Genomic DNA, 26,602 nt, shown 5'->3' on the forward strand with positions numbered 1-26,602 from the left:
CAATTCTAGATATTTGTCCATGATATCCAGACACTGTGCGGAGATTCACTCTGGTAATACCACAACATTAATGTTAAAAGGTCTAGAATGTATTATACCTCCCATTCGAGGTGGGGATAACCAGGGCCGCCATCAAGGGGGTACAACCCATACACTTGTATGAGGCCCGGAGCTTCAGGAGGCCCGGACGTTTTTTTAAAATTTATTTTTTATTATTATTATTGGCTTGTCAGTGAGTGACTGCGACTGTCACTCACTGACCGCTGGGTGCCCCCAGGACTATGACCGGGCCTCATAGTTCGGGGGGCCCGCACATTCTATTCACATTTATTACCTCTATTTTGGACAAGGCCTGACAGGTCAGGGGCTGATGGGAGTAGAGACGTGCCCCGCGCAGGCACGCACGTCTACTCTAATCACCTGACCTGTCGCTGCTTATGTCCCCGCGCGATCTCCAGAAGAGACTATCCTCACTGACAGGAGCAGCAGCAGCCTCCACTGCCTGATGCCGTTGCACCGATCCCGAAAGAGTAGGAGAATTTGCGCGCAGGGGTGTGGTTGATGAGATGTGGTGATAAGAGGTGCAGGGGGGGGGGGGGTGATGAGAGGTGCAGGGTGGGTGATGATGAGAGGTGCAGGGGGGGTGGTGATGAGAGGTGCAGGGGGGGTGGTGATGAGAGGTGCAGGGGGGGTGGTGATGAGAGGTGCAGGGGGGGTGGTGATGAGAGGTGCAGGGGGGGTGGTGATGAGATGTGCAGGGGGGGAGTGATGAGAGTTGCAGGGGGGGAGTGATGAGAGTTGCAGGGGGGGAAGTGCTGAGAGTTGCAGGGGGGGAGTGATGAAAGATGCAGGGGGGGAGTGATGAGAGATGCAGGGGGGGAGTGATGAGAGATGCAGGGGGGGAGTGATGAGAATTGCGGGGGGAGTGATGAGAGTTGCAGGGGGGGAGTGATGAGAGTTGCAGGGGGGGAGTGATGAGAGGTGCAGGGGGGAGTGATGAGAGGTGCAGGGGGGAGTGATGAGAGGTGCAGGGGGGGGGTGATGAGAGGTGCAGGGGGGGGGTGATGAGAGGTGCAGGGGGGGTGATGAGAGGTGCAGGGGGGATGATGAGAGGTGCAGGGGGGATGATGAGAGGTGCAGGGGGGATGATGAGAGGTGCCAGGGGGGTTGTGGGGGTGATGAGAGGTGCGGGGGGGGGATATGGGGGTGATAAGGAGAGGTGCGGTTGGGTGGTTATAGTAGTGATGAGGAGAGGTAGGGGGGTTATAGTAGTGATGAGGAGAGGTTTGGCAGGGGTGATGAGGACAAAGAGGATAAGAGGGGGTGTATATGTATATATGATGTGTATCAATGTGTGTGGCTGTATTATATTCAGGGGTACAGTGGGTGGCAGTATTATATTCAGTGGGTACAGTGTGTAGCAGTATTATATTCAGTGTATACAGTGTGTGACAGTATTATATTCAGGGTACAGCGTGGGGCAGTATTATATTCAGTGGGTACAGTGTGGCAGTATTATATTCAGGGTACAGTGTGTGGCAGTATTTTATTTAGGGTACAGTGTGTGGCAGGATTATATTCAGAGGATACAGTGTGTGGCAGCATTATATTTAGTGGGTACAGTGTGGGGCAGTATTATATTCAGGGTACAGTGTGGGGCAGTATTATATTCAGGGTACAGTGTATGGCAGTATTATATTCAGTGGATACCGTGTGTGGCAGTATTATATTTAGTGGGTACAGTGTATGGCAGTATTATATTCAGGGTACAGTGTGGGGCAGTATTTTATTTAGGTTACACTTTCTGGCAAGGTTATAATGATTACTGTCTTCATGCAAAGTATGAGGATCTGCTGACAAAGGGAGGAGCCAATGATGTCTGGATGTCAGACTCTGCAGAGCTGGAGGAAGACCTGGTCTCTGGACCAGATGAAGAAGAAAAGATAACAGAGAAGATATCACTCCAGTCAGAAGACGTCACTCAGGTCACTAATATCATTGTGTATTCTCCCGACTGTCCCATCAGAGCTGTAGTCACTTGTAAGTTCTGCAGTGATGATGGGTAAAACTGTATCCAATCTGTGTCTCTTCAGCTGTTACAAAACTGCAACTCCCATTGCCAGAGGCTCTCCAGACATGATGGGAATTTTAGCTTTCCAACTGCTGGAGAACCACTTCAATCAAGGTGATCAAAAAAAATGGGCTGCTCATTATAAAATGCCCGGGCCCTGGGGGGCCCAGGCCTTGAGTTGTGCATGGGGCCCCGAAATTTCTGATGGCAGCCCTGGGGATACCAAATGTAAATTATTAGACCAAGAGGTCTTTTGGATTTTGAAATTAAATTGCCGTGTCCCCAATGGATTTAATTGGGGATTTAATTGAGGATGGACACAATTTTACACTACTGATGTATTATACTGGAACATTATATTATTATATTTTCATTTAACATCAGTTTTCCCATACTAGCTACTCTTAATTGATATCCCTTGTGTTGTTCATTTGTATCTCAATACTAATATCCAGAACAGTTAAAATATGAATGTACATTTATAATAAATTTAAATACCAGATAACTGATATATATATATACAATAAACTAGCTGAGTAGCCGGCGTTGCCCGGTTTTTCCTTTCTAATCCTTGGGGAGGGAAATAAACAAAGGTGGAAGCTTTGACTTCAAATCCCATCCCCATATATTGTTGTCATATCCCAACCCCATATCCCGTCCTCATACCCCGACCTCCTATCCCAACCTCCTATCCCTAGGGAAGAAAAAATGGAGAGACCGATACCAGCGCCTGGTGTACTACCCTTGGAGACGGGAGCAATAAAGATCCTGGGTTTAAACAGGAACCATATAGATGGCTGCTTACCTTGAAGTAGATAAAACGAGCATATCACCCCAGTAATAATGGGGTACTGCAACGGTGGCGTCGCTGCCAAGCCTTCTGGGTAACAGGAAAAGTGGTAGCACTATCCTGATCTGAGGAAGGGAGGGCTCCTCCCGAAATGCGTCATTGCATGTTTTATTATTTTAATCTGTTTACCAAATAAAATTTGGTTACGCTGTGGACCTTAAACTAAGCTTTGGTCCTATTCCGTTTCATCTGAAAGAGCCGCAGCACCATCTACTAAGGGTATTCTTCTATCTTCTCTGCAACCTCCTATCCCGACCTCCTATGTCAACCCCCTATCCCGACCTCCTATCCCGACCTCCTATCCCGACCTCCCATCCCGACCTCCCATCCCGACCTCCCATCCCGACCTCCCATCCCGACCTCCCATCCCGACCTCCCATCCCGACCTCCCATCCTGTCCTCATATCCCGACCTGTAATATGTGTACCAGGTATTGAAATATCTCCAGCCGTACGGAAGTTATGTGGGAACATACATTTCCCATTGATTTGCATGGGACTTTAAACAAAAACCCCGACCCTCACAAATGGGGGTAATTAAGGGTTAAATTAACTATCCTATATTTTAAGTGGGCATATAAATAACATGTGACCAAGTATTATCGAAATATCTCCAGCCGTTTGGAAGTTATGCAGTAAAATATATTTCCATTGAATTGTATGGGACTTTACACATAAACCCCGCCCCTGGCAAATGGGGTGAGTAAGGGTTAAATCACCTATCCTATGTTTGTTGTTGACATATAAGTAACATGTGTGCCAAGTTTCATGTTAATATCTTTAGCCGTTTGGAAGTTTTTGTTGAACATACATACACACACGTTGAGCTTTATATATATAGATGTAGAATATAATTCATATTTCTGTTCAATTTTATATGTAGAGAGATTTTACTTATACGACTTAGTTCCTTAATTCATGTGTTTTCTCTAAGATCAATTTTTGTACCTGCCCTATTGGAAATTGAATTCAATATGAGAATTTTCTCTTAAAAGATATACTCCAATTGTGGACATCTCTGTTATTTCTAATTATGATATAAAATATTACTATTTAGAGTATATAGTTCCATTATTATTGAGAGATGTCACTTTGCATTCATCCCTAACATGGGCATAATTATATAGGTGTACTTTTCCTTCGCATTTTGAAAAATGTTTTTTGCATTTTTATGTTTGTTTTTTGAGATGGCATGTACTGGTAGTATGGTACTTATTCTTCATATTTTTATATTTGTATCAGGACATGCTATTCTGTTCATAAAAGTGTATAATGTTTTTATCATATATGTTTGCTATCTCACCTTGCAGAGGTGGTGCACAATCACATTCTGGTTGATGCACACCTGTTCAGGTGGGAGGAACTTGTGTCTGGTGCCAGATCTCTTTGTGATTGGGCAACAAGACGCATCCCCTATATAAGATTTGTACATTTGTTTGTTCAGTGTATGACTAAGGCCCAAAGCTAGGGCTGAAACGCGTCACCTGTCCATGTCTATCATGTTGTGAAGTTTTATTGCAATAAAAGCACCGTTCTGCATCTACCTGCACTGGACGTCCTTCTGTAGGTGTTTTGGAGGGGAATGCTTAGGCTAAATGCCTAGGCGCACATGCGATATTTCATGCACCAAATGTACCCAATAAAACAGCTTTGAATACAATAATAAATCTACCCAATGAAGCTCGCTGCACCTAACTTCATACTGCATGAAGGGCAGGGAAGAAAATCCAGTAAACAGGAACATTTTCAAGTTTCTATTTTAAGGGGCAACCTTTTCATCTCTGATGTAAATATGCTTACATTTTAGGGTTAGGAAGTCATTTGAATATAAAAATTGAGGAAAGTGAATGAATATTAAATAATTTATAAACTTTTTAAAACTGCTGACAAGTATTTTTATAGGAGCTTCCTTCTGGCCCTGGTAGACATCGGGAAATTCTTCACTATAAAAACGCTCAAAAAGTCCAATAGCTGTAATATGGTTGTTGTATCAGAGTATTTATTAATGTTTAATAAAGAACCAAAGCAATACAACGCTTGATGATATGAAAGTCTATAATGCTTTGCAGAACATATTTTAAACCATTGTATATTCATGCTCAGCCGTTATTTCTAGAGGGATAAACCACATACATGAGGATGAATCCCTTGCTTCCTAACCCTAAGAAAATTGATTGCAAGCTAAATCATTAACCTTGTGAGAGACGTGTCGGGGGAATAGAGATTTCAATTAGCGATCATCAGTACAGGACTGCGCTCTGACTCATTACACATTCTCCTGGCCAAGAAGAAATGGAAAGAACTGCACGCTTACCGAGAAATGCCAAAGAAGAAGCCTTGAAAAATACACAAGCATGTACCTTCTTACTGACATATTCTGGATTACCAGAAGACACTTCCATACTTTAGGGACTCTCACAAAGTATGTATATCCCACCAAGAGGTCCACAAAGCCCACAATGCTGAACCACATTTAGAGGCTTGCAAAGTCATCCTCTAGTCATATCCCTTTTTTCATACCTTGAGAGAAACTACAAACAAAAAGAGCACCATCTCTATTTGGTTAAATAAACTTGACTTTTCAGATTGGGAATGAGCATTTGAAAAGCCTCATTTTGCTAAAGAAGGAGTATGCACTATATACACAGATAGCTACTCTTAGCATAGTGCAAAAACTTTTTCCTTTCTAAATTTATATAAAACTTCCTCCCCTAATAAAAAATTTAATTACCCTTATTTTCTATTTTTACAAATAACATATATTTGGTCTCACCACGTGTGTAAATGTCTAAGATTTTGAAATATAACATTTATGATCCCACACGGTAAACGGCGTAAACTTGAATAAACACAAAAATTACAGATTTTTAAATCACATATTTTCAGAAAAAAAAACAAAAAAAACGATTAAAAAGTAACAAAAAAAATGGTGCCGCTAAAAACTACAAATCACAGCGCAAAAAATGAGCCCTCATATATCGCTGTATACAGGTCAGAAAAGTAAAATTTTATGCATATGAATTTTGTTAAAACAAAGTTTGCTTTTTTTTTTAAGTAGTACAATAATAGAAAAACTATATAAATTGGGTATCGTTTTAATTGCATTGACCTACAGAACAAAGATAATGCCTAACTTTTACCATAAAGTGCAAAAACCAAACCCCCAAAAGTAGCATATTTGCAGTTTTCTTAATTTTTGGTTTCATGGTACATCTTATGGTAAAAGTTACAAAGTAAAATTGGTCTTGCAAAAAGCAAGCCCTCATATAGGTCTGTAGGTGAAACAATTAAAGAGTTATGGATTTTTAAAGGAGAGGAGGAAGAAAATGCAAAAATTAGAATTGGCCTGGTCCTTAAAGGGTTACTCCGCCCCTAGCATTTTATACACTATCCAAAGGATAGGGGATAAGATGTCAGATCGTCGGGGATCAGCTTCTGGGGATATGTACATGACTTTGAGCACCACACTGATGCTCGCATAATGCTCTTATCATGCTTGCTGCTGTCAGCAGCCAGGAACCCGCCGGTAATGGCAGACATCAGCGATCTCACTGATGTCCGCCATTAACCCTTCAGCTGCTGTGATCAATACAGTGCACCACTTAAAATTTATATCCCCTCCGCCAATAAAAATGTAAATCATCCCGCTTTCCTATTTTACCCCCAAAAAGCGCAAAAAAATAAAATTAAAAAGTTGGTATTGTCTTGTGCATAAATGTCCAAACTATCAAAATATAATGTTCACTATCCCGTATGGTGAACGGCGTAAACGTTAAAAAAAAAAACACATGTCCAAAATTGCTGGTTTTATTTGGCAAATTTTATTCCAATAAAATTAAAAAGTAATTAAAAAGTAAAATAGTAAAAAAACGGATACGGCTTAATGGATACTAAATGAATGGCACTGGCTAGACTGAGCAACCCAACCCCTATACCCACAGTGTAAAAATGCAAACCGGAGCCAGAAGCAGCGCGTACCCGACCCCGGCAACAGGTAATTATAAAACCGGGGATGGGGGAGGCAATGGGGCAGCGGCGCCGGCAATGGGGCAGCGGCGCCGACAGCTAGGGGGAGAGAAGCGGCGGCAGCAGGGCTCTAGACCCCAGGAAAGGCAGGGGGAGAGAAGCGGGCAGCAACGCCCTCTCTCCCCCTGCCTTTCCTGGGGGCTTCTGCGGGGTCAGAAACAGTGTATTGGGGTATACACATGCACACACGCGCGCCCTCATTTTACCAAAGATATTTGGGTAAAAAAAACTTTTTTTACCCAAATATCCTTGGTAAAATGAGGGTGCGTGTTATAGGCGGTGCGTGTTATACCCGATAAATTCCACTAAAACATCGATTTATTGGTTATTCAGCAGCATAAAATATCCCGCATGGATAGAATTCACCACACACCACCTGGCCAGTGATTCACAGCAAATGGACGCATTTCGAGCGCATGCGCGCTCTTGATCACCATAACACCTGTGCTCAACCTCCTCAATTTATGCAAAGCAAAAGGGGGAGGAGATCCCGTTTAAGACATATCAACAAATATTTAAAATTATTTCATCACACGGACAGGTATAAAAGTTAAAACCAAAGGAAAAACCAAAGGAAAAACAAAGCATGAACCGCAGATGTGAAAGAAAAATGCGGTGCACGTTTATGACATTGGAATAAATATAGATATTATGCTCGTATATATCAGTAGATGAGGCATATGTAGAAAAGACACACAAAAATTGTGTAGTGTATGCAGATGATGTGCAGATGGTGTTGCACTTGCATGTAGCTAAAATTAAATAAATTAAATTATGAACTATACAATATAGAAAAAATACTCACATGGAGATGAATGTGAATATGGTTCAATAATGATACATGAATTCCTTTCTCTTGTTCAATCCATGTGGTGTTCTCGTTTGCAGCACAAACTGCCAATACGCTTCGCGGCTCAGAAGCCTGCGCTGCAGATCGCCACCACGCGTTTTTTTAAATAGTTTTTCAATGGCATACATTCTGAAACTACTAACGCTGGCATTGTGTGTTTCCCTAAAGTGCATGGACGCTCCAGATTTGTTTCGATTAATGTTCGTGCTGGTTACATCACTGAGGTGTTCCCGAATTCTGGTCTTTAATTTACGGGTTGTGCATCCTATGTATCTTAGATTGCAGGTGACACACTCAATGATGTAAACCACGTTAGTGGAGTTACAATTTAAATGTTGTTTAATTTTTTGTATGCTGTTGTCTACTGAATTTTTTAATTCTTTACATACCTGGGCCACTCCACAGGCTTTGCACCGTGTTGCTCCACATTTGTAGAAACCAACACAGTCCAACCACCTGTTCACACTTGGTGTTTCTGTTGTTACTAAGCTGGGGGATAGTTTATCCCTAAGTGTGGCCGCTCTCCTTGGTACCACTGACAGTCCAGATGCCAGAATTTTAGATATTTTTTCATCATCCTTTAGTAGGTGTAGGTGTTTGTATATTATGTTTTTTATAGTTCTGAATTGTGAACTGTAAGTGATAGCCAAAACTGGTCTGGCAGCAAATTCTCCAAAATTGTGTTTTCTGTGCAGATTAGTTCCAACCTTTTCTTTGGGTCTCACAAGACTGGAGCGGTTCTTGCTATCCACTATGCTCTTGGCTCTGTTCAGACTGGCCTGTTTGTAACCCCGCTTAATCAAACGATTTTCTAGCATTTGTGCCTGTATTGAGTATGTGGTCTGTGAAGTGCAATTCCGCTTCAGCCTTGTGAGCTCCCCTATAGGTATTGCTCGAATGGTGTGGGGGGGATGATTGCTATCAGCCCTCAAAACAGTGTTCCCTGATATGGGTTTTCTATAAGTTTCAGTCTGAATCTGTTGGTCTACGACACCTGTCATTTTTAGATCCAAAAAAATTGTGGTGTTGGAATCTGCATGAAAAGTGAATTTTAAATTAAAATCGTTGTTATTCAGATAACTTATGAACAGTGGTATGGAGGACATATCACCCCTCCAAATGAGGAGGAGATCATCTATGAATCTTCCATACCACTGCACACAACCAGAAAAACAATTGTGGGCAGAAAAAACAGAGCCAAGAGCATAGTGGATAGCAAAAACCGCTCCAGTCTTGTGAGACCCAAAGAAAAGGTTGGAACTAATCTGCACAGAAAACACAATTTTGGAGAATTTGCTGCCAGACCAGTTTTGGCTATCACTTACATTCCACAATTCAGAACTATAAAAAACATAATATACAAACACCTACACCTACTAAAGGATGATGAAAAAATATCTAAAATTCTGGCATCTGGACTGTCAGTGGTACCAAAGAGAGCGGCCACACTTAGGGATAAACTATCCCCCAGCTTAGTAACAACAGAAACGCCAAGTGTGAACAGGTGGTTGGACTGTGTTGGTTTCTACAAATGTGAAGCAACACGGTGCAAAGCCTGTGGAGTGGCCCAGGTATGTAAAGAATTTAAAAATTCAGTAGACAACAGCATACAAAAAATTAAACAACATTTAAATTGTAACTCCACTAACGTGGTTTACATCATTGAGTGTGTCACCTGCAATCTAAGATACATAGGATGCACAACCCGTAAATTAAAGACCAGAATTCGGGAACACCTCAGTGATGTAACCAGCACGAACATTAATCGAAACAAATCTGGAGCGTCCATGCACTTTAGGGAAACACACAATGCCAGCGTTAGTAGTTTCAGAATGTATGCCATTGAAAAACTATTTAAAAAAACGCGTGGTGGCGATCTGCAGCGCAGGCTTCTGAGCCGCGAAGCGTATTGGCAGTTTGTGCTGCAAACGAGAACACCACATGGATTGAACAAGAGAAAGGAATTCATGTATCATTATTGAACCATATTCACATTCATCTCCATGTGAGCGTTTTTTCTATATTGTATAGTTCATAATTTAATTTATTTAATTTTAGCTACATGCAAGTGCAACACCATCTGCACATCATCTGCATACACTACACAATTTTTGTGTGTCTTTTCTACATATGCCTCATCTACTGATATATACGAGCATAATATCTATATTTACTCCAATGTCATAAACGTGCACCGCATTTTTCTTTCACATCTGCGGTTCATGCTTTGTTTTTCCTTTGGTTTTTCCTTTGGTTTTAACTTTTATACCTGTCCGTGTGATGAAATAATTTTATATATTTGTTGATCTGTCTTAAAAGGGATCTCCTCCCCCTTTTGCTTTGCATAAATTGAGGAGGTTGAGCACAGGTGTTATGGTGATCAAGAGCGCGCATGCGCTCGAAACGCGTCCATTTGCTGTGAATCACTGGCCAGGTGGTGTGTGGTGAATTCTATCCATACGGGATATTTTATGCTGCTGAATAACCAATAAATCGATGTTTTAGTGGAATTGTTGGATCGACTTTCTTCTTTTTGTGCTAAGTGTATCATGCCAGGCCAGGCTGAGGATCCGTGCAAGACCAGTGGGAGGTGAGCTGAAGATTACTATCTTTTCTTCTCGATACCCGATAAATACAGTAATATGTATAGAAACATAGAATGTGTCGGCAGATAAGAACCATTTGGCCCATCTAGTCTGCCCAATAATCTGAATCCTATCAATAGTCCCTGGCCCTATCTTATATGAAGGATAGCCTTATGCTTATCCCATGCATGTTTAAACTCCTTCACTGTATTTGCAGCGACCACTTCTGCAGGAAGGCTATTCCATGTATCCACTACTCTCGTAATACTTCCTGATATTAGTTTTAAATTAGAGGGGCAAAGGTTTAAAAGTATGTCCTCTTGTGGTAGTTTGTCTTCTTTTAAATATGCTCTCCTCCTTTACCGTGTTGATTCCCTTTATGTATTTAAAAGTCTCTATCATATCCCCTCTGTGTCTTCTTTCTTCCAGGCTATACATGTTAAGGTCCTTTAATCTTTCCTGGTAAGTTTTATCCTTCAATCCATGTACTAGTTTAGTAGCTCTTCTCTGAACTCTATCTAGAATATCTATATCCTTCGGAAGATACAGCCTCTAATACTGTGCACAATATTCCAAGTGAGGTCTCAGCAGTGTTCTGTACAGCGGCATGAGCACTTCTCTCTTTCTACTGCTTATACCTCTCCCTATACATCCAAGCATTCTGCTAGCGTTTCCTGCTGCTCTATTACATTGTCTTCCTACCTTTAAGTCTTCTGAAATTACTCCTAAATCCCTTTCCTTAGATACTGAGGTCAGGACTGTGTCAAATATTCTATATTGTGCCAGAGGGTTTTTACTCCCCAGTTGCATTATCTTGCACTTATCCACATTAAATTTCAGTTGCCAGAGTTCTGACCATTGTTTTAGTTTGCCTAAATCCTTTTCCATTTGGCGTATCCCTCCAGGAACATCAACCCTGTGACATATCTTTGTGTCATCAGCAAAAAGGCATACCTTACCATCGTGACCTTTTGTGTTATCACCAATGAAGATATTAAACAAAATCGGTCCCAGTACAGATCCCTCAGGTACCCCACTGGTAACAAGACCTTGCTCTGAATATACTCCATTGACTACAACCCTCTGTTGTCTGTCACTCCTAATCCACTCAAAAATATGGGAGTCCAAGCTCAATGACTGTAGTTTATTGATAAGTCTATGTGGGACAGTGTCAAAAGCTTACTAAAATCTCGATATGCGATGTCTACTGCCCCTTCGCCATCTATTATTTTAGTAACCCAGTCAAAAAAAATCTTTAAGATTTGTGTGACATGATCTCCCTGAAGTAAACACGTGTTTTTCATCTTGCAATCCATGGGATTTTATATGTTCCACAATCCTATCCTTTAATAGGGTTTCCATTAAATTCCCCACTATTGATGTCAGACTTACTGGCCTATAGTTGCTTGATTCCTCCCTACTACCTTTCTTGTGAATGGGCACGACATTTGCTAATTTCCAATCTTCCGGGACGACTCCTGTTACCAGTGATTGGTTAAATAAATCTGTTAGCGGATTTGCTAGCTCACCACTAAGCTCTTTTAATAATTTTGGGTGTATCCCATCAGGCTCCTGTGACTTATTTGTCTTCATTTTAGATAGCAAACATAGAACCTCTTCCTCTGTAAAGACACATGCCTCAAACGATTCATTAGTCTTCCTCTCTAATGGAGGTCCTTTTTCTTCTGTAAAAACTGAACAGAAGTATTCATTAAGGCAGTCGGCTAGCCCTTTATTCTCTACTACATACCTTCCTTGCTTTGTTTTTAACCTCTTAAGGACGCAGGGCGCCGTGACCCCGCATCACACCGGGTCGGTCCCAGCTGCTATTGATAGCTGGGACCCTAGGCTAATAGCGCACAGATCGTTGTGCTGCCCACTATTAACCCTTCAGACACTGCGATCAAAGTTGATCACCACATCAAAAAAGAAAGTAAAAGCTTTCCGGCAGCTCAGTCGGGCTGATTGGGACTATCGCGATAAAATCAGCTAGGACGCAAGCGGAGGCCCCCTTACCTTGCTCCGTCGCTTCCGATCGGCGTTTGATTGCTCCAAGCCTGAGCTACAGGCTTGAGCAATCAACACCCTATTACGCTGATCCATGCAAAGCTTGGCTTTGCAGGGATCAGAGTAAAAGATCAGTGTGTGCAGTGTTATAGAACACTGCAAAAAAAAAAAAAAAAAAAGGGAAAAAAGAAAGTTGATAAAAGGTCATTTAACCCCTTCCCTAATGAAAGTTTGAATCACCCCCCTTTTCCCATAAAAAAAAAAAACTGTGTAAATAAAAATAAACATATGTGGTATCGCCACGTGCGTAAATGTCTGAACTATAAAAATATATTGTTAATTAAACCGCAAGGTCAATGGCGTACGCGCAAAAAAAATTCCAAAGTACAAAATAGCGTATTTTTGTTAACTTTTTATATCATAAAAAATGAATAAAAAGTGATCAAAAAGTCCGATCAATGCAAAAATGGTACCGATAAAAAACATCAGAACACAGCGCAAAAAATGAGCCCTCATACCAGCCCGTACACAGAAAAATAAAAAGTTATAGGGGTCAGAAGATGACAATTTTAAATGTATACATTTTCCTGCATGTAGTTATGATTTTTTTCAGAAGTACTACAAAATAAAACCTATATAAGTAGGGTATCATTTTAACCGTATGGACCTATAGAATTAAGATGAAGTGTCATTTTTACTGAAAAATGCACTGCGTAGAAACGGAAGCCCCCAAAAGTTACAAAATGAAATTTTTTCTTCAATTTTGTCGCACAATGAATTCTTTTTTGGTAAAATGACTAATGTCACTGCAAAGTAGAATTGGTGGCGCAAAAAATAAGCCATCATATGGAATTTTTTGTGCAAAATTGAAAGCACTATGATTTTTAGAAGGTGATGAGGAAAAAATGAAAATGCAAAAACGGAAAAACGCTGAGTCCTTAAGGGGTTAATTTAGTTATTCCTTGTTTTGCTAGCTCACCACTAAGCTCTTTTAATAATTTTGGGTGTATCCCATCAGGCCCCTGTGATATATTTGTCTTCATTTTAGACAGCAAACGTAGAACCTCTTCCTCTGTAAAGACACATGCATCAAACAATTCATTCGTCTTCCTCTCAATGGAGGTCCTTTTCTTCTGTAAAAACTGAACAGAAGTATTCATTAATGGGGTTCTCCGGTGCTTACACATCTTATCCCCTATCCAAAGGATAGGGGATAAGATGCCTGATCGCGGAAGTCCTGCAGCTGGGGACCCCCGTGATCTTGCACACGGCATTCCATTTGTAAAAAGTCCCCGAAGCGTGTTCGCTCCTGGTCTGATTACTGTCGATCACGGGCCCCCGTGTGACCTAACGGTCCGCCCCTCAATGCAAGCCTACAGGAGGGGGCGTGACAGCTATCACGAGCTCTCCCGTAGGCTTGCATTGAGGGGCGGAGCGTGATGTCACACGGGGGTGGAGGCGTGAAGTCTCATGCCGCCGGCCCCATGATCAACAGTAATCAGACCCGGAGCGAACACGCTCCGGGGACTGACTACAAACGGGGTGCCACGTGCAAGATCACGGGGGTCCCCAGCAGCGGGACTCCCGCGATCAGGAATCTTATCCCCTATGCTTTGGATAGGGGATAAGATGTCTAAGCACCGGAGTACCCCTTTAAGGTAGTCGGCTAGCCCTTTATTCTCTTCTACATACCTTTCTTCCTTGTTTTAATTTCCTTTTTTCATTTATATATCTGAAGAATGTCTTATCCCCTTTTTTCACAGACTGAGCTAGTTTTTCTTCTGCCTGTGCTTTAGAAGTTCTTATAACTTGCTTGGCCTCTTTCTGCTTAGTCTTGTAGATTTACGTATCTCCATTGCTCTGGGTTGTATTATAATTACTAAATGCTAGCTTTTAGATTATGATTTTGGCTCCTTCTGTACCACAGTGGTCTCTTCCTTTTTCCGCTTTTACTGAAAAGTCTAATGCAATTTTCGGTTGCCTTCAATAATGTGTCTTTTAAGTAGTCCCATTTCTCCTGGACTCCATGTAATCCATTCCAGTTTGATAGGGACTCATTTATGACTAATCGCATTTTTGAAAAGTCTGTTTTTTCTAAAGTCTAAAACTTTAGTTTTTGTGTGGGTTGACTCCTTTAACATACATAAATATTTGGTTCACAGGGCCCTTGTGAAACCACCCCTTAAAATAGCCACAAATAAAATCATATGAATATTGCACTGTGTAGATATTAAATATAGCCAATACGTAGAATACCACCAATTATAGCCACCAATCTTATAGTGGAATCAGATACAATTAGGGATGTCCCGATACCGATACTAGTATCGGTATCGGGGGCCGATACTAGCCATTTACATGGTATCGGGGACTCGTTTAATGTCCCCAATACCATGTCCGATACCTGCTGCCGCTCTGCTGCCCCGTTCTCCGGTCCTCCCGTCCGCTTCATAGTGTTCCATGGAGGAGCATGTGACACACACGTCACTCCTCCTTCCCTGCCCCCGGTGTAACGCTACGGAGGAAGCGGAGTGACGTATATGTCACATGCTCCTCCATAGGACGCCATGATGCGGACCGGGAGGACGCAAGAATGGGGCAGTGGAGCGGTAGCACCCGATGGAGGACAGCTGCAGGTGAGCTGTGTGCTGCTCCTAATATCTACAGAGGGGCTTGCTGTCTAAAGGGGGGGCCCTGCTGCCTAAAGGGGGGCCCTGCTGCCTAAAGGGGGGCCCTGCTGCTGATGTCTAAAGGGGGGCCCTGCTGCTGCTGTCTAAAGGGGGGCCCTGCTGCTGCTGTCTAATGGGGGGGGGGCTGCTGCTCCTGTCTAAAGGGGGGCCCTGCTGCTGTTTAAATGGGGGGGGGGGGCTGCTGCTGTCTAAACGGGGGCCCACTGTCTAAAGGGGGGGGCTGCAGTCTACAGGGGGGCCTGCTGTCTACAAGGGGGGGCTGCAGTCTACAAGGGGGGGCTGCAGTCTACAAGGGGGGCTGCAGTCTACAAGGGGGGCTGCAGTCTACAAGGGGGGCTGCAGTCTACAAGGGGGGCTGCTGTCTACAAGGGGGGCTGCTGTCTACAAGGGGGGCTGCTGTCTACAAGGGGGGCTGCAGTCTACAAGGGGGGCTGCTGTCTACAAGGGGGGCTGCTGTCTACAAGGGGGGCTGCAGTCTATAGGGGGGGCCTGCAGTCTATAGGGGGGGACTGCAGTCTATAAAGGGGGACTGCAGTCTACAAGGGGGGGCTGCTGTCTACAAGGGGGGCTGCTGTCTACAGGGGGGGCTGCTGTCTACAGGGGGGGGCTGCTGTCTACAAGGGGGGGGCTGCTGTCTACAAGGGGGGGCTGCTGTCTACAAGGGGGGGCTGCTGTCTACAAGGGGGGGGCTGCTGTCTACAAGGGGGGGGCTGCTGTCTACAAGGGGGGGGCTGCTACTAATGACTTCCGGGGGGCTGCTGCTAATGTCTGCAAGGGGATACTACCTACTATTAAAGGCAATCTTACAGCAGAGTCACCTGCACTAACTTGACTTTATAGGTAGATCATAGGTCATAGGTCTCGCCGCCAATGCAAATTCCCTGTTCTGCCCAACGGAGAAGAGAGAAATCTTGGTTCATACTACAGCAGCCGCCTCCATTGTACACAACAAGGACCCACATATCAGCACGGTAAGCAGCACCAGAAACCGGGTCACCCTGGTGTCAGATTCCATTTAAAATAAAAGTACTCGTACTTGGTATCGGCAGGTACTAGAATTAAAGTATCGGTACTCGTACTCGGTCTTTAAAAAAATGGTATCGGGACATCCATAGATACAATAGTCTATGATAGCTGAGCTGGTATTATACGGAATGACTGGAGTAACTTTTATTATTGCACATTAAATGCATAACTCCAGATAATTGTATTATAGTCAAGTAAATGTCTGTAACAGTTGCAGGCTTGGAAAGAAGGTTATTAACCCTGGCTATATGGAGGGAATAACCCTCCCACTGATTACTTATGCAAATTGTGTCAGAAGTGAAACATGGAATGGATCAAAATGTTACACAACACAATAAAACAGAGTAAATGGTTATCAACAGTGTGTGATCTTCAAAACTGTACCATATGAATGTAAAACCAATGTTATAAACAGAGATGCAAATACAGATGAAAATTTTAATATATATAAAAAAAACAATGGGATAATGCCAATAAATCCTATAAGTGCGAACATACAAAAGATTGCAAGGAATGCACTCACCCGTATTAGAAGTTTCAGGAAGACTTTATTCCATTATGGGATACAAAAAGCAGTGCGGGAGGGAGAAGAGAGGAGCTCCGTGGAGCTCGTGGTCCGACGGTTCCGTTTCGCGGTCAAACACCGCTTGGTCACGCCCCAAGGTGTGTGACCAAGCGGTGTTTGACCGCGAAACGGAACCGTCGGACCACGGGTGAGTGCATTCCTTGCAATCTTTTGTATGTTCCCATTGTTGCCTTTTTGCTACAGTAGGATTTTTTGCACCCCTGAGAAGCCACAACACTTCTCCTTACTCCGCCTTAACATACCTGTATCCGATAACAGCGAACTGACAGGAGCGCAGAGTCTTTACTCTATCTTTGTTTATACAAATCCTATCAGTGCGATGTGCATGACAAAAGTCATTGCAGACATATATTGTCTGGATCTCACTCTATATACGGTATTCTATGCAATTCAGTTACATAACAGACATCTATAGCTGCACTGTTGTAAAAAATGTCATGCATGATAAATACAACTATGGATGTACCGTACATATCACCCCATGGCTACTATGAGCCTTACACTACTTTTCTACATATTTAGCAAGAACAGTTGCTTGTGAAATGCGGTTACTATTTTTTGCACTGGAAATGTTAAACAAATTTGAATGGCAAATAAAAAGAACCAGAGCCCCAGTCCTCCAATACCTCAACCAAAAATGGACGTACAATGGATATTTGATAAGAATTAGATGTTATACATTTTTTGAATTATTCAACATATTTTTTTCAGCATTCCTGATCATTACACCATTATAGTTTTTTTTGCATCATTACAGGACTTCTTTCTTTGGGACATTATTTTTGTTTCTTTTACTTTGCAGGTTATTTCTTTTTTCTTTATTATTATTGGCTATCTGTATATCACATGGGCCCTGTGATTGTTTATATGTGACTCAGTTTTCAATGTATTACGGTAAATCTAATTCTTATCAAATATCCATTGTACATACATTTTTGGTTGAGGTATTGGAGGACTGGGACTCTGGTTCTTTTTATTTACTTTTTTGTACCCAGTTAACCTTATTACATTTTTGGCTTGTAAGATTGGATGATTTTCCCTGTCTGAATGGCACAATTACATACAACACTGCTGTGTGACTATACAGCAAGGTAAATGTCTTCTAGACAATTCATATAATCCTTAAAAGGGGTACTCCCCTGGAAAAAATATTTTTAAATCCATTGGTGCCAGAAAGTTAAACAGATTTGTAAATTACTTCTATTTAAAAATCTTAATCCTTCCAGTACTTATCAGATGCTATATGCTCCACAGGAAGATTTTTCTCTTTTTGAATTTCCTTTCTGTCTGATCACAGTGCTCTTTGCTGACACCTCTGTCCATTTTAGGAACTGTCCGGAGAAGGATAGGTTTGCTTTGGGGATTTGCTCCTACTCTGGACAGTTCCTAAAATGGATAGATGTGTCAGCAGAGAGCACTGTGGTCAGACAAAAAGGAAATTAAAGAGTCCCTGTCGTTAAAAACTTTTTATATAATGTAGATAATACCATTATATGTATATTTGTAATACACATTGGTTAAAAAAATTTGTATATTTTTGTCCCTGCAGCTATTGCCTGTTTGTCTCTATGAGGAGTCCAAATATAGGAAGTGAGGGTGGACAAGCAGGTCTCTGTACACTGAGGACAAGCAGGTCTCTGTACACTGAGGACAAGCAGGGCTCTGTACACTGAGGACAAGCAGGGCTCTGTACACTGAGGACAAGCAGGGCTCTGTGCACTGAGGACAAGCAGGGCTCTGTGCACTGAGGACAAGCAGGACGGTGTGCAAATTAGGCTCTTTAAAGGGGTACTCCGGTGAAAACCTTTTTTCTTTTAAATCAACTGGTGCCAGAAAGTTAAACATATTTGTAAATTACTTCTATTAAAAAATCTTAATCCTTCCAGTACTTATTAGATGCTGAATGCTACAGAGGAAATTCCTTTCTTTTTGGAACACTGATGACATCACGAGCACAGTGCTCTCGGCTGACATCTCTGTCCATTTTAGCAAACATGCATAGCAGATCTATGCTAAGGGAAGCATGGTGGCTAAGGGGTTAGCACTGCTGCCTTACAGTGCTGGGGCCTTGGGTTCAAATCCCACTAAGGACAACAATAAATTAAGAGTTGTTATTATTATTATAATGATGTCAGCAAAGAGCACTGTGCTCGTGATGTTATCAGATAGAATTCCAAAAAGAAAAGAATTTCCTCTGTAGTATTCAGCAGCTAATAAGTACAGGAAGGATTAAGATTTTTTAATAGAAGTAATTTACAAATCTGTTTAACTTTCTGACACCAGTTCATTTAAAAGAAAAAAGGTTTTCACTGGAGTACCCCTTTAACATGCTCCTGGTTCAAACATCAGGAGGATTGACAAGCCAGGAGCCTGCACAGATCCCTGCTTGTCCACCCTCACTTCCTGTTTTTGGACTCCTAATAGAGACACACAGGCAATAGCTGCAGGGACAGCATTTTTTCACCCAAAAATATATACAATTTTTATCCAATGTATATTACAGATATACATTTAATTGTATTATCTACATTATATAAAAAGCTTTTGTTGACGACAGGTAAACACTTTAAAAAAGAAAAGAACTTCCTCTGGAACATACAGCAGCTGATAAGTACTGGAAGGGTAAAGATTTTTAAATAGAAGTAATTTACAAATATGTTTAACTTTCTGGCACCATTTGATTAAAAAAAAAATAATAATGTTTTTCAATGAAGTACCCTTTTAAGGCTCAGGTACTACAATCTTTCAGAGTGGGAGAACTTGTGCCCCGCGCTTCATGCAGATTTTCAACACATTTTGTACAGCCGTCGCAAGCGAATTAAGGTGAAGCACATTTTCACAGCATGTTGTCTTCTTTTCTCGGTGATCTCAAAGGAACAACTAATGCAGACCTTTACATCTGCCACTGCATATGGTTTATAATTAAATTCTGTTTACAAAAATACTGAGAGATTTAGAATGCCGAGCTAGCCACTAAAAGCCAAACTATCTATATCCAAATATCTACGCCAGTGTTTCCCCAACCACGGTGCCTCCAGCTGTTGCAAGACTACAACTCCCAACATGCCCGGACAGCCTTTGGCTGTCCGGGCATGCTGGGAGTTGTAGTTTTGCAACAGCTGGAGGCACCCTGGTTGGGAAACACTGATCTACACAGTAACAGAATGATCAACAGAAGCTCCCAAACCTATCAACATGTGCATCTAAGTAACATGAAATGCATCTACAGAAGTGAGAAACAAATGTATGGTGTGTATTAATTGATTTCCATATCTTATGTGAATTAAAGTATTATGCACTGCATCATATTCCATTGACACAGACTTGTAAACCTTGCCATATGGAATATGTTCAGAATTCCTAAATCGGACTGATGTATGCACATCAGATTCATTTATCTGTACTGTTTAAAGGGGTTGTGTAGCGAAAAGTAACTTAAAGGGGTTATCCAGGAAAAAACTTTTTATATATATATATATATATATATATATATATATATATATATATATATATATATATATATATATATATCTCAACTGGCTCCAGAAAGTTAAACAGATTTGTAAATGACTTCTATTAAAAAAATCTTAATCCAGTACTTATGAGCTTCTGAAGTTAAGGTTGTTCATTTCTGTCTAAGTGCTCTCTGATGACACATGTCTCGGGAACTGCCCAGTTTAGAAGAGGTTTGCTATGGGGATTTGCTTCTAAACTGGGCAGTTCCCGAGACACGTGTCATCAGAGAGCACTTAGACAGAAAAGAACAACCTTAACTTCAGAAGCTCATAAGTACTGAAAGGATTAAGATTTTTTTAATAGAAGTAATTTACAAATCTGTTTAACTTTCTGGAGCCAGTTGATATATAAAAAAAGTTTTTTTCCTGGATAACACCTTTAATCCCTATCCATAAGTTTCAGGGGGGTCCGACTGCTGGGAGTCTCTGCACTCTATTGAGCAGGCCCAAGGTCCCTCAGAGGAGCGCATGCTGGGGAAAGCACACGCTCTATTCATTCTCTATGGGAGCACCGAAGAGACTCGAACTCGGGCATCTCCATAGAAATGAATGGAGCCACTGTCCCATTCTGCTTTCATATATATGCCCACCTTGCACTGAGATGAACAAAGGATCTATGAATATTCATGAGGTAGAAAAGCATATAAGAGCAGATGGGGCCGTTGGCAGAGAAGCTCTGTTTACCAGCTCCCACCTCCATTGCGCATAAATGTTTAAAACACTGGGGTGCCCGACCGGAGATCGCAGGGTTCCCGGCAGCCAGACCTCCCACAATCAGACATCGTACCTATCCTTTGGATAGGGGATAAGATGTTTTGGGGTAGAGTACCCCTTTAGGAAACACATCGGTATGTCTGTAATTTAACCTCTTAAGGACTCAGGGTGTACCTGTACGCCCTGAGCCCGGTCCCGGTGTGAAAAACGGGGTCACGCCGTGACCCCGCATCACACCGGGTCGGTCCCGGCTGCTAACGATAGCCGCGACCCTGGGCTAACAGCGTGCGGCACTGATCAGACGCGGCGATCAAAGTTGACCGCCTCATCTGAAAACGAAAGTAAATGCTTCCCGACAGCTCAGTGAGGCTGATCGGGACATTGCGATAAAATCGCGATGTTCCGATCAGCTGGGACGCAAGCGGAGGTCTCCTTACCTGACTCCGCGGCTTCCGATTGTCGATTGATTGCTCCAAGCCTGAGCTACAGGCTTGAGCAATCAAGCCGCTATCTGACTGATCCGTGCAAAGCTATGGCTTTGCAGGGATCAGCATAGGAGATCAGTGTGTGCAGTGTTATAGGTCCCTATGGGAGCTATAGCACTGAAAAACAAAAATGAAAATAAAAAGTTAACAAAGGTCATTTAGCCCCTTCGCTAATAAAAGTTTGAATCACCCTCCTTTTCCCATAAAAAAAAAAATTGTAAATAAAAATTAACAAATGTGGTATCGCAGCGTGCGTAAATGTCCGAACTATAAAATTATATCGTTAATTAAACCACACGGTCAATGGCGTACGCACAAAAAAATTCGGAAGTCCAAAATAGCGTATTTTTGGTCACTTTTTATATCATAAAAAATGAATAAAAAGCGATCAAAAAGTCCAATCAATACAAAAATGGTACCGATAAAAACTTCAGAACGCGGCGCAAAAAAATGAGCCTTCATACCGGCCCGTACGCGGAAAAATAAAAAAAGTTATAGGGGTCAGAAGATGACAATTTAAAAGTATACATTTTCCTGCATGTAGTTATGATTTTTTCCAGAAGTGCGACAAAATCAAACCTATATAAGTAGGGGATCATTTTAACCGTATGGACCTACAGAATAATGATAAGGTGAAATTTTGACCAAAAAAATGCACTGCGTAGAAACGGAAGCCCCCAAAAGTTACAAAATGAATTTTTTTCTTTTGTCGCACAACGATTTTTTTTCCGTTTTGCTGTGGATTTTTTGGTAAAATGACTAATGTCATTACAAAGTAGAATTGGTGGCTCAAAAAATAAGCCATCATATGGATTTTTAGGTGCAAAATTGAAAGAGCTATGATTTTTAATGCAAAAACTGAAAAAACGCTGAGTCCTTAAGGGGTTAAAAACAAATATGAAGACATCAGCAGCATTCACTGTGAACCATAATATTATGTGCAAAACTATTTTTGGACAGTGGCCAAAAGTTCCCTGTTTTTACTGGAATTTACAAATGGATGGTAACCCTGGTGGTGGTAAATACCTTATGGTCCAGCTATATAAATAGAGATTTAGAGTGGAATTCATCAAGCTTTTTAGACCTTTTTTTTTTTTCTATCTAAAAAAGTCACATCAAAAGTCTCAGTCACTTCTCCTGTGACTTTTGTGTGGCTTTTGCTATAGAACACATATCTGAAAGTGAACAACCATGTGCAGTGCTTTAGGGTAGTTTTATGCAGTGGTGATCGATTCATGAAGTGTAACTTTTCTTTGAAAGTCGCACAAAAGTTGCAGCTCCCGTCCTTCACACAATAACCCACACCAATTTAGAGACCACTGCTCTATTCTGTATGCTATACACGGGCTGCAAAATGTAAAACATAATAAACTTTACCGCACGTTCCGACAGTGATAGGCTGAGCCCACTGTCATGTAAGAAGCCGGCTTCTTACATGACAGTGGGCTCAGCCTATCACTGGACGAGGCGGAACATCGCTGCGGCCGGTGATAGGCTGACGGCTGTCCGACATTCCAGTTCCCTTGGAAGCTGGTCCTGACCGACGGGGAAGGTGAGTTTAAGTTTATTTTGTTTACCTTTTGCAGCCCGGGCATAGGGATACAGTATAGAGCAGGGGTCTTCAACCTGCCGACCTCCAGATGTTGCCTGAACTACAACTCTCAGCATACCGGACGGGGGCAGGGGGGGGGAGGGGGAGAAAAACAGCGCTCACGGGTCACATATGATCAGTTCCCCGATGTGGGGACAGCGCAGCGCTGGGCTGATAATTCATTGATTCCCGAGGGGGAGGGGCCAAACCAGTATTGCAGTATGGGGAAAAAATCATATCGTGCTGGACAAAAATTTCGATATTCGGTATGAACCGGTATACTGCCCAGCCCTACCCAGAACCTTATGGGATGAGCTAGTCAAAAGACTGAGTACACCTACTAGGGCTGGGCGGTATGACCAAAAATGCATACCACAGTATTTTTGCAAGTTATGGCGGTTCCGGGGTATTTAACGGTATTCCATCGCCCTCCCCCCCCCCCCTCCCCAAGGATCTAATCATATATGACCCCCAGGCACTGCTATATTTCTCTAACCCCCCCCCCCTCTCTCTCCTCCAGGCCACGGAGCTTTAAATGAATGAAATACAGGCCGTGGCGCTTTAAATTAATGACTTGCGGGCCGCCAGCGCTTTAAATGAATAAGATGCGGACGCGGCGCTGGAAACGATTAAAGGAAAGCTGTCAGGTATTTTCTCCCGCACTATCCTGATGGATAGTGCGAGAGAAGCCGATTAAAATGATCCCTACCTTACCCGGATCCGCCCGGCCATTCGCCTGCAATTGTAGTTTTATTCTATGTGTATATCGTGCTGCAACTGGCACAGGCGGGGCTTCTGCAACTAACTGGCACTGACGTCAGCGCCGCTTATGAATATTCATCCCCCCTCCCTCCAGTTAGGAGCGGCGAAGAGAGGGAGAACTGGAGGGAGGGGTGATGAATATTCATAAGCGGCGCTGACGTCAGTGCCATTTAGTTGCAGAAGCCCCGCCTGTGCCAGTTACAGCAAGATATACACATAGAATAAAACTACAATTGCGGGCGATCCGGGTAAGGTAGGGCTCGTTTTCATCTGCGTCTCCTGATTGATAGTGCGGGAGAAAAAATCTGACAGCTTTCCTTTAAGTTGCGAGCGGAACGCTGTCAGCTCCCCATGCAAGCACTAAAAGCCAGGCTTTTAGCGCTTGCACAGGGAGGTGACAGCTTGCTGGCAGCCCGCAACTTAATCATTGAAAGCGCCGCCGCAACTCATCTGCAGTTGATAATTCACTCATTCGAGGGGGGGAGGGGACCAACCGGTATTGCAATATGGGGGAAAATTCATATCGTGCAGGGAAAAAATTTCGGTATTCGGTATGAACCGGTATTCCGCCCAGCCTTAGCACCTACCACTGCTTCTTATTTTAACAGAGCTGTTTCAGAATTTATCCTTAAAGTTCAACGTGGAACCCCCATCCCAAACCTTAGGAATTAACACAATGTTGAACTTTAAGGATACGTTTTCATAGTTTTTTCAGACTAGCTGATCCCATAAGGTTATGGGTTCAATCCCCAGACAGGACAGATGATTATAGAATTACTCACCGTGTCTGAACAGGTGGGAAATGTAGGAGAACTGTGAGGCAAATTTTCAGTAATGTTCCCGAGCGCTAAAATCATCAAGGGGTGTGCGACTTTTCATGAATTTGGCGCAGGGAGTAAAAAAAAACATGGCGACTTTTCATGACTAAAATAGTTTAAAAAACGACAAGTATTGAAGAATAGAGGGTTAAACCTGGTGGTTCACAGCTTGTAGTACTGGGAAATCTCCCTTAGTGGACACATCCTAATAGGGGACACCTCCCAATAGCGGACAGATTTTAATTCCCCGGCAGAGTCCCATAAGACTTAATGCATTTGTCCCCTCCAAATAGGGGACATTCCCAATAGTGGACGCGGACACACCCAAAAGGGGACAATAGGGGACAAAACAATCCCATTAGGGGACAAAACACTCCCAATAGGGGACAACCAGGCTTATGTGCCGGCCCTACCTTGTGCACAGGGCCGCCATCAGGGGGTCCAGCTGCACCCCCCTGCAGAAGCCCCAGCACAGAAGCAGAAGACTAATGTTTAAACAGTGGTCTGCTGCTTCTGTACGTCCACCAGCCACATTATTCACCCCCTCCTTCCCTGATCCCCCCCCCCCACTTTATTCCCCTGTGCCAAATCATCCTCCCCTTTATCACCCCCTGTGCCACATCCTTTCCTCTTGACCCTCCACCCCCTCTGCTATTTCATTCCCCCTTTATTGCCCTCTGTACAATTCATGACCCCCTCTTTACCACCCCCTGTGCCATTTTATTCCCCCTTCATCCCCCTGTGCCACTTCATAAAGAGTGGGGTGATGAAATTACAGAGGGTAATAAAGGGGGAATGAAATGGCACAGGGAGGGGGGATCAAGGGGAAATGATGTGGCACAGAGGGTAAGGGGGGCAATAATTTAGCACAAGGCACGGTGGAATAAGATGGCACAGGGTATAAAGGGGGTGAAATGATATGGGGGAGGGATAAGGGGTGATTATACGACACTTGGAAATTCTACTGTAATATTGCTTTGTATCATGTTTTACAGGTAATTACACTCAGAAGTGAGGACAGTACAGTATTCCGTCATTTAGGAAGAATTTTGAGCCTTTTTCCCCAATAAGGGACATCTCAGAATGGTGGACACTTTTTTTATTCCCGTGAGTATCCGCTAATGGGAGATTCTACTGTGGTGTATTTTATGATGTTGTGCCTGACAGAATGTGGAACATAATGTGCATGTCTTTTAGCTTCCCTCCCTTTCCAGCACTGATCTTCTAGAATAAGAATTCCCATTTACAGTAAATGCACATTAAAAGCTAGAATGTGCAAAGGTAGAAACAGTTTTAGTAAATTCCCCATTGCATTTTTGTCCTACATTTATTTGTTTACCCAGAAATATAAAATAACACAATCCATGGTTTGCCTATGGAGAATTCATAAAGGGGAACTCCGGTGGAAATATTTTTTTTTTTTTCAAATCAACTGGTGCCAGAAAGTTAAACAGATTTGTAAATTACTTCTATTAAAAATCTTAACCCTTCCAGTACTTATTAGCTGCTGTATACTACAGGGAAATTTGTGAAGTTTTTTCCAGTCTGACCACAGTGCTCTTTGCTGACACCTCTGTCCATGCCAGGAACTGTCCAGAGCAGGAAAGTTCCTGACATAGACAGATGTGTCAGCTGAGAGCACTGTTGTCACACTGGAAAGAACTTCATAATTTTTTTTGTAGTATAAAGCAGCTGATAAGTACTGGAAGGGTAAAGATTTTTTAATAGAAGTAATTTACAAATCTGTGTAACTTTCTGGCACCAGTAAATTTGAAAACATTTGTTTTCCATTTGTTTCCACCGGAGTTCCCCTTTAAACTCCGGGATGGCAAAACTTTTCTCCTATCCTAATTATAGGGGATAAGTATAAGAACATAGGGGGTCCAACCACTGGGACCCCCGCAATCTCCTCCAGGGGTCCTGTGCTCTCCTCCTGAACATGGACACGCCCCCTCAATGCATCTCTATGAGAGAGCCGGAACGCTAAACTCAACAATCTCCGACTCTTCACGCAGTGGTTGAAACGC

General features: G+C 42.5%; 1 protein-coding gene across 4 annotated transcripts in view; it reads right to left on the bottom strand.

Annotated features, from left to right (window-relative positions):
- Positions 1-26,602, bottom strand: part of AIG1 (androgen induced 1) — a 317,798-nt gene that overhangs the window by 239,629 nt on the left and 51,567 nt on the right. The window lies entirely within an intron of this gene.

Source organism: Hyla sarda, chromosome 3 (genome assembly GCF_029499605.1).
Source record: "Hyla sarda isolate aHylSar1 chromosome 3, aHylSar1.hap1, whole genome shotgun sequence".
Lineage (NCBI taxonomy): Eukaryota > Metazoa > Chordata > Amphibia > Anura > Hylidae > Hyla > Hyla sarda.